General features: G+C 56.1%; 1 protein-coding gene across 3 annotated transcripts in view; it reads right to left on the bottom strand.

The window, feature by feature from the left end:
- HIVEP3 (HIVEP zinc finger 3) overlaps positions 1–9,349 on the bottom strand; it is a 474,303-nt gene that overhangs the window by 119,708 nt on the left and 345,246 nt on the right. The window lies entirely within an intron of this gene.

Below are 9,349 nucleotides of genomic sequence, written 5' to 3'. Positions count from 1 at the left end.
GCTCCTTATTTGGGCAGTGATGTCAGGGGAAGTCGCAGGGGCCGGACCACCCACTTCTTTCCATTCACTCCCCAGAGTTTCCTGTCGCCCAGCCCGGGAGACCCCGGCGCCCGCCCGGGGCGCCTCTCCGGCCCGCTCGGCCTCGGCGTGCCCGGGCCCCGATGCCAGCCGCTCTGGGATCCCGCCTCCCCCCCCCCCCCCCCCGCCGCGGCCGGGGTCCCACTGGGCCGGGGCGCGGCGAGCTGGCGGCGGCCGCGGAGGGTCTGCGCCTGGGGAATCCCCGGCTCACGGCGGCCGCGGGAGGGTCTGCGTGGCGGCCTCCTCGGTGACAGGCCGTGTCACTCCGGGCGCCGCCCCTCCCTCCGCGCCCGCCCCGGCTCCCGCGCTGTCATTTCCTCCCGGGCCCTCCAGGGAGGGCAGTCAGGGAAGCCCCGGTCGCCGCCGCCCGGGGCCCTGCCGCTTGGCGCCCCGCCTCGGCCGCACCCGGCCGGGCGGGCGTCCATCGTCGTCCCCAAGGTGCGCGCTCCCCGCCTCGCTCCCCGGTGCCAGCCCCGCTCCGAGAAGCCGGCGCCTCCCAAGGCGGGAAGATGCCCTACTGAGCTCTGGGCGGGGCGGGCCTGGCGGGGGTGGGGGGCGGCCTCCTTGGGCTCCAGCCTGGGGTGGGGGTGGGGGGACACTCCGGGGCTTCCCAACGGCCTAACTTTACCAGAAGCTGCTGCTGGACTTGGGACCTGAATCACACTAATCCAGGCTTTGGCCAGTCCCCAGCACACTTGGGCCAGCCCCCACTCAGGCCCCCAGCGGCCTGCTTCCCAAGGGAGCAGAATGGCAGGGGGCCTGGCGACCTCACCAGAATCTGTATTTTACAGATTCTTGCACCCGGAGGCTCAGACAAGTCAGGTGATTTGCCTGGTTTCCACTCTGAGCAACCAGCGCTGACCCTGCGTTTGGCTGACTCTAGCCGAGCTTCTGCTGGCCCGGAACAGCCTCAGGAGGTTATCGGGACGGGGGCCAAAGTCAGGACTACAGCGGGACAACCTCAGTGACCAGGGTGCCAACTGAGGGAGGCATCCTCCAGGTCATTGAAAGCTCAAGGACCCACAAGGTGACTGACCATTACTCTGATGGGGGAGGGCCTCCACGAAGGCCCCAGGTTTCCTCTGGCTCCAAAGCCATGCCCTCAAGTTCAAGGCCCTGTCTATCAAAGGGAGTGGGTTCCTTCTGACCAGAGGCCACCTGGGTCCAGGGGACATAGTGGCCCTGGGGACTTCTATGCCTTCTCCAAACAAGAGCTTCCAGCAGAGGCTCCACGCTCCCTCCAAAGCCGGGTCAGAACAAACAAACCCCTTCCAGATCACCAGCTTTAATGGAGGGAGCCCCAACTTCCAAAGGGGCCCCACACTCCTAGGTGCCAGTGGAGGTGGGGGACTTGGGGGGCAGGGAGGAAGCCATAGCCCCAGGGCCTACAGGGAGTGAAGGGAGGTGGGATAGCTGCAGGCCACGGGGCCTGCGCACTCACATGCACAATTGCACACCTGCTGGCCGTTCGCCAAGCCTCCCAGCTGTTCTGTTGTTCGCCACCACCCCAGTGTCCCCAACTTCCATCAGCTCCCAGAGCCCGATCTCAGCTGTAATTGGGTCATCCCTCTTCCCAGAGGGAAGACCACACTCCCTGACCTGGCATGTAAGGCCCCACAGCCCAGCCATCCATGACTTTTGCCCAGTGCCCCCTGCTCCCCAACCCTGCACCAGTTTTCACTCCTTGGGGTCTGTGCAGAATTTTCTTCTGTCTGAAATGTGGTCTCCGCTCCTCCTGGGGCCCTTCACACCCTGAATCGAGCCTGCTCTCGACACAGGTTCTTCCCTTGATTAGGGCAACAGGGACAGGGTGCCCCCGGGGTCAGGTCCCTGCCTGTCACTCCACTCCTGCCCTGTCCCCACTGCCCTGCTTACCATTTCTGGTGGAAACGACTCCAGGTAGGAGAAAGTGGATGTCTTGTCATAACTCCTATGCCCTGAGGAGGGACTTTTTGTCATTTGTGCAAAGGCTCCGATGACAGCCTTGCTCCTGCACCATGGTGAGTGTCCTCCCCCAGCTCTGAGGAGTGACCCTGCCCCACTAGAACCTCCCGGTGGATTCAGTCCCTTCCTGTGCTGCCACAGGCAGCTCAGTGCTTCCTGCCTTTAGAGACGCACCCATCTCCCCGCATTGCGGTCAGCTGGGAGAGATTGCCCCTCTCTCCAGCTTGGGAGCTACGAGGAACTTCCATTTTGGTTCTTCTCTCCCACCAGGACTGACAAGTTTACAAATAAATGTTTGTTAAGTGAATGAATGATCTTGGGGGCAAACTGAAAGACAAAAATACAAGGAGGGGCAGACTGATCCAACAAAGAGCTGTGGCTGAGGCTCCAGGGGTCTAGGCTGGGAGCTGGGGGACAAGGGGGGCTTCTCAGCTAGCCTGGATTGGCTGCTTGGGAAGCTGGGCCGATGTGCCATGGCTGGAATGGCTCCCCTGCTGGAGCTCTTTCCTTGGACCGCTCCTTTGTTTCAACTTTCTGTGGCTTGGGATTTGTCTTCCCCTCCAGACTCATCCTGTGCAGCCCCATCCAGGCAGCCCGGGATTGTCCCCACCCCAGTCCCCATACACACAGTCCTGAGCTGGCCTTAGCAAGCTGGAGGAGAAGGGAGGAGGGTGTGATGTAAGGAGGAATTTCACAGTCACACTGGACTCCCCCGAACCTCCAAGGATCTTGCTCTTTACCCCACAAGACCCACAGGCCCCATGCCTCTGTGGCCGCCCTCCAGGCCAGGAAATGCCAGGCTGGAAGTCTTCATCCAGCTTCTCCCACAACCAAAGCTACCTGTCCCCACCTGGAGACTCAGCTCCCACCCCAGTTCTGGTGCAAATTCTCATCAGAGGCTGGAAGGGCTTTAGGATTCCAGCCACAGGGCTCAGGACACAGGATGGAGGCAGGCAGTCCTGCTTCAAGGCTAGCAACAGAGGCCAACTCCTCCCTGTGAGCCACCACACCTACCCTGGGGCCTGGGGCACCCTTCCCATCCCGTAACTGGATGGATCCCAGGTTAGAAGGCAGGTGCCAGTTCCTTCCTATCAGCCCATCCCCAGCATATAACTGGGCCAGGTTTTAAGAAATTCCCAGAGCTTGGCCCTGGGGGCCTTCCCACATTCCTTCATTCCTCACACATGAATCAGGCCCCTTCCCTGTTATGGGAACATACAACTCACAAACCTGTGTTCTAGGAGCTCCATCCAAGGACGGAGACTGGCGGGTAGACAGATCATCCCCATGCAACTTGCTAAATGCTACAAGACTATTTGCCAAGCTAGGGGGCAAGGCCGAGGGGGGGCACACAAGGTGGGAGATAAGATTCATTCTACGTCTGGGGCTACAATTCAAGGAGGCTGTAGTCCAGGTGTCCCAGGTTAGATCACTGACTGCTTGTTTCCATGGAAATGCTACACACACACACACACACACACACACACACACACACACACAGGGCTTGGTTCTGCTGTAAAGCCAACATCACACTGTAGAGACTTCACAGGCTAAAAGAGATTATAGCAGAGGGCAGGGCTGGCATCTGATCTGTCATCTAGGAGGCTGTCTCTCTGTGAAATTTTGTTTCCAACTCCTAACAACCAAATTACAGACACTGTTTGAGAACACACTATCATTCCTAAGGAGCAGGGGCCTGCCACAGTGTTTTTGGGAAGGCTTTCCAAGTGGGGTTGAGCAACCTACCCTGTGGGCCCTCCAATTATTTATGCTTAAGCCTTGTACTTACTTAGCAGCCATCCCCTCTCCACCACCCGGTCCCCTATGGCTAGGCTTTTCTGGACTCGGATGCTTTGTGTCATTTTACTATTTGTGTGTGCACAATGTGTGTGCGTGCGTGTGCATGCGTGGTGGGTGCTCTCGTCATAGATCATCTGTACACATGAAACTTCAGCCCTCACTTCTCATAGAGGCAGCCACCCCTCTCCTGGCACAGAGACTTGGGTCTCTTACGATTTACAAAGATCACCTCCTGGGGTCCCAGAGGACTCAGCCCCAACCTCTCTCCCCAACCCTGGGGGGAGAGTGTTTCCAGCTTCCTGACTCAGTGGGGCACTCACTTCATCCCTGACCTTGTTACTGTAGGTAACAGAGGGGCCTCCGAGCTACACAGACCCAGGTTCAGATGGCAGTCCGACGCTTCCTGTGCGACCTCGGGCATAGTACGTGATGTCGCTGATCTTGACTTCTTCATCTCAAAGGGTGGCGGTAAAGCTTTGAAAAGCTACTGAAGTAGAGCCCTTGATGGAGTATCCAGCACCTAGTAGGTGCTCAATAAACAACAGCAATAGTTATGTTGTTCACGCATTGTGACCCAAAATCCTACTCCTCCCAAACTGTTTGCCTTCACTAATGGGGGCACCCAGCACCCCAAGACTGAAGCCAGAATCCCTTCTCCATGCCTACTGTCCAGGCCAGGTCACCACCATCTCCCAGTTAGGGCAGGCTTCTCCCTGGTCCCTGCCCACCTCTCCCACCAATCCATTCTTCACACATGTGGAACTCTCTAGGACAAAGTCAGGAGGGTCCCTGCCCAACTAAACTACCCTGTGTATAACCTTTCATAACCGCACCTCAGTTTACCTGTCCAAGCCTACCATCCTTATCCGCCCTTGGCTCCCGCCCTATAGAGTTGCTCATGGTTTCTGAACCTGCCAAGTGCATTTGGCACATGCAGTCCCCTGTACTATTGCCCTCACTTGCATCTGCTTGGCCAGCTCTCCTTCAAGCCTTCCAGGTCGGCTCAGAGGCCACTGCCCTTATGAAGGCCTCCCTGTTCCCCCAGGGGGCACTGGCTCCTTCCTTCTCAGTGAACCCCCAGCACTTGCTATGGACTGTCTGGCATGTGCCCCATGTATGTAGTCATCACATTCCTCTATCTGTTGCCCCTTTTATGTCCAGCAGCTCTGTGCACAACCACATCTTACTCAGTGCCGAGAATGTCACAGGTATCCACTGCATGCTAAGGACAGACTTCAGCCCCTCTGACCACTGCATCCAGTAAATGACTCTAAGAGGGCAGGCAGCCTCAAGCCCACTGACTAGTTTGCCCCAAATGACAAAAGCAGCCTCTTTTCCTATACTTCACACTGACGCTTTGGCCTCGCCTGAGTCCTGTGTCTGCCTCCTTCTGGCTTTTCACCAGCATTTCTGGAAGGGGGGCGGTGGGGACTCCCTGGTGCCCAGGTGGGGAGGGCGGGGCCTTGGTTCCAGGAAATCAGATGATTAGTCAAGCCACGCACTCTCCTGGCTGCTGAGAACAGGTTTTCCCCACACCAAGGGACCAACTTGCAGGATCATCAGTAACAGTAAACATTTACTCTGAACATGGCTTTGCACTTGCCAATGGGAGGTGCGGCAGGAGCGCGTCAACTTCTCAGGCTTGGATTAGGACAGTTGGGGTGCAGGTCCCGGCTGACACTAGCTAGCCACTGAACTCCGCCGAGCCTCAGGTTTCACAGCTATAAAATGGGGAGGATAACATATCTCAGGGAAAGACTGCAAAGATTAAATGAGAACTGATGAAATTAGAGGAGAAAACGCATTGTAAGCACCAAGAAGCTGGCATGCAGTAGATGCTCCGTAAAGGAAGCCCCCCCCCACCTCCACTCAGGCTCTTTGGGGGATGCTCTGAGGCATAAGACTTAGTCTTTGACAATAGCTCATAAAGCAGGGGGAGAGAATGTCATCATACCCCATAAACATGAAGACAAGGCAAACAGTAACAGGCAAGACAAGAGAAGGTTTCAGGAGCAGCAAAGGGGAGAGGGGAATTCTGGGATGGCCTGAAAGCCCTCTCCCCTTTTGTGGCTTGTGCCCAACAGTGATTGCTGCTGCCCTTGTGGCCGGCCTGGGGCAAGGGGTGGGTGGGCAGACGGGAAGAGGTCCCAAAGCCAGACCAGTGAGGCACGGTGGAGCCTGTGCATCTCACAGGCTGGTTCCAGAGAGGATTCGCACCCTTGGAAAATAATTACAACCACAGCGAACAGCCCCACACACGGCACAGAACGTGCCAGAGGAGACACGAATGTGGGATGGGGTGGAGGACCTTTGAAAGCCTCCATCTAACAACAACAAAGAAATCTGGAAATGGTCTTGCTCCAGCCCTGTTCAGGCTCGCTTCCGTTGCAGCCTTTCTGACCTCTCAGGGCAGGAGGTGAGATCTCCAACCTCCACCCTTCAGCCTTGAAATCCTCCTGCAGGGCGGGCCTGGCCTGAGCGGATGGCTCCCAGGTTTCCTAAACGCAGTATGAATTTTCATGTTCTAGGCCTTTGCTCATGATGTGCCTTCTACTTTCTCCTATTGCCCTTCCATCCCCTCTCTGCCCCATCCTTCCCCTCAGTTCCCCTATTAATTCTCCTTGACTATTTCGTGAACTCATCCTGATAGGTCTCCTTCAAATGTCCTGTTCTTCTTACTTTTTCCCAACCAACCCACCCCCTCAGTAGAATTAAAAGCCCCCTTTTCAATGTTCCTGTAACTTGCGTGGCTACATCACCAGAGCATTTAGCATATTATAGTCAAGTATCTGTGTCCGATGCCCCCACGAGGTTGGGAGAGTGCCGCGGCTCCGTGCCTGGCACCTAAGTAGTTGCTCAACATCCAGAGTGCCTGCAAGGCCTTTTCCCATACTTCCCACGGCTGGGCAGTATAGCAGCACCTGTCACTCTGCCTGGGATTGCAGATGAAGTCCCCATTGATCCCTTAGGAGCTCCAGGCACTTTACACAGTCATGCTCCCTCTGTCCTGGAAACCCGTCATCTGAGGGCCATCTCCCCCAGGCTTCTTGCTGATCTCCTTCAGTGGCCCCTCTTAACCCCCCTCCCCTGCAATCTGATGGGATGAGAAGCCCAACTATGTCCTGGGGAACCTGGTGGACACCACTTAGAAAGGGCTGGGTCAGGGGAGCTGGGGAGGGAAAGGTGGGCACGTGGATTCGGTAGCCGGGTCTGAGCTTGGAGGTGAAGGATCAAGAGAAGTTTCGGGGTAGGGAGGAGGGTGTGATGGTCAATTTCATTTGTCAGAGTGACTGGGGCAACAGGAGGCTCAGCTATTTGGCACAACTTTTTCTGGGTGTGTCTATGAGGGTATTTCTGGATGAGATTCACATTCAAATCTGCAGACTGAGTCAAGCAGTGGTGGGCCTCATCCAATCCACCGAAGACCTGAATAGAACAAAAAGGCAAAGTAAGAGGGAACTCCTCAGCCTAACTGACCATGCTGGGACATTGGTTTTTTTCCAGCCTTTGGTCTCGGACTGAAACACCAACTGTTTCTGAGTGGCAAGACTGCTGGCTTCTAGCCTGGAACTTGTACCATTGGCCCTACTGGTTCTCAGTCTTTTATCCCTCCGGTTCTCTTTCTCTAGAGAACTCTGCCTCGTACAGAAGGCTAACATACGAATGCCCTGGCCCTCAGGAGGGGCCCACATTCCTTGCTCGGAGTTCCCATTTGTGCAACAACTCTCCAGAATGAGGAGGCATTTCGCATCTCCTGGCATGTAGAGTTGGCCACACTAACCTAGATAGCCTCACGGCAGATGGATACTAGCTGTTACCCCTCCGTGGACCCCCAGCACCCAACAGGTGCTCAGTAAAGCTGACTGAACAAATAAATGCTGCACAGCTATCTGGGTAGCCCTTTAGAGAAGGGGGCACAATCCCACCCTTACCCTGTCATTTCCAAGGCTCTAGAACAGGCAGGATAGGAACCATCAGCCCCAGTACCAGATGAGCAAATGGAGGCCCAAAGAGGACCTAGAGCCAGTCCTAACAGCAGGGACCCTCCTCCGGAAGGGCTGAGGAAGGACGCTGCCCTGGGTCCAGGGGCCTCTACCTCGCCCCCGCACACACGTTCTCTAACAAGTGATCAGTGAACACCTACTACAGACCAGGTCCTATTCTGGGCACTTAGAGTAAGTACATTAGTGAACAAAATGGATAAAAATCTCCACTCCCACAGACCTTACATTCTAGAGGGAAGAGACACACAATAAACAAGACGCAGAATAAATAAGTGAATTATATAACACGTTAGCCAGAAGTATGTGCTGCAGAAAGCACTGGAAGAACAGAGTAAGGGGATCAGAACACACGGGTGGGAGGCGGGTCACAAATTTAAATGGGGTAGTTTAGAGTAAGCTTTGTTGAGAAGGCGGCATTTGAGCAATGGCTTGAAACAGGTGAAGAGTTGAGTCATGCAGATATCGGAGGAGGACCTTCGCAGGCAAGGACAACAACCAGAGCAAAGGACCTGAGGTGAGGATATGTCAGGCATATTCCTTGGGGCCTTATAGCCCACTGTGAGAAGTGTAGCTCAGGAGAAATAAATGAAAGTGATGGCCGTGGGCCGGGCCCCCACAGCAGGCCTCCAATGTACACCCTCTCCTCAGAGAGCAGGACCTAGCTTGGGCCAGCAATGAGAGAGTCAGAGGAAACCTGGCTGGAGGAGGGGAGAGCAGACAGAGAAGAGGCGGGAACAGATTTTCCCGGATTACTACCCTCCTCAGCTTCCGCCAGATGCCCCCTAACTCCCATCTGTATCATTCCTGAGGGGCCTATTGTCTTGCTACCCGAATTTGTAGTTGGACTCCAGACCCGCTTGGACACTCACTGGTGGGGATGATACCGGACAGGTTATTTAACCTTCCATGGGAAGCCTTCGATGCCAAAGTCAGAGAGACCCGGCTCTTGAGGGCTGGGTGGAGGCGGGGGTGGGGGCTCTCAGGGGATTTGTAGGCGTGAACCGGAGAAAGAGCAGGAAAGGCCATGCAGTGCCGGGCCCCCCTGGCTGGCTGTCACACCACCGCTCAGTCTACCTCGGCAGGGAAGCAGGGGCCCCACTCTGCCTCTGCTACACAATGGCAGGTGTAAGAAGCAGATCACTTCCCGCAGCTAGATGAAGTTGCAGTCAGCAGCCTAATTTTAGACTGGGCATCTGCTCTTCCGTCCCGGAGACTCGGCTCTGTCTGGGATTCACTCTGTCTGCATTTGCCAGAGAAACAAATCCTGGTCTAGGGGTACAGACACCGGTGGTATCCAGAACAGAGCTGGCCCATTGACCTCTGCCCCAGGGAGGTCCCCAAGAGCTGGGCTATCCCAGGACATCTGCATCCTCCTTACTGGTCTCCTGCCTCACCTCCAACAGCCGTGGGTTCCTGAGGGTGCCGGTTTAGGTTTCCATTTTGCCTTCCCACAAAGCTGGTGGATCCCGTGTGGGCCTGCCTCCACCAAAACGGGAGGACCTCTTGGCTAGGAGCACCTGAGC

The sequence above is a fragment of the Callorhinus ursinus genome, unplaced genomic scaffold (genome assembly GCF_003265705.2).
Source record: "Callorhinus ursinus isolate GAN/ISIS: 27379988/994484 unplaced genomic scaffold, GSC_fseal_2.0 scaffold18, whole genome shotgun sequence".
NCBI classification, from domain to species: Eukaryota; Metazoa; Chordata; class Mammalia; order Carnivora; family Otariidae; genus Callorhinus; species Callorhinus ursinus.
The sequence above is the reverse complement of the archived record's forward strand: the minus strand, read 5'-3'. Positions and strand labels throughout refer to the sequence as shown.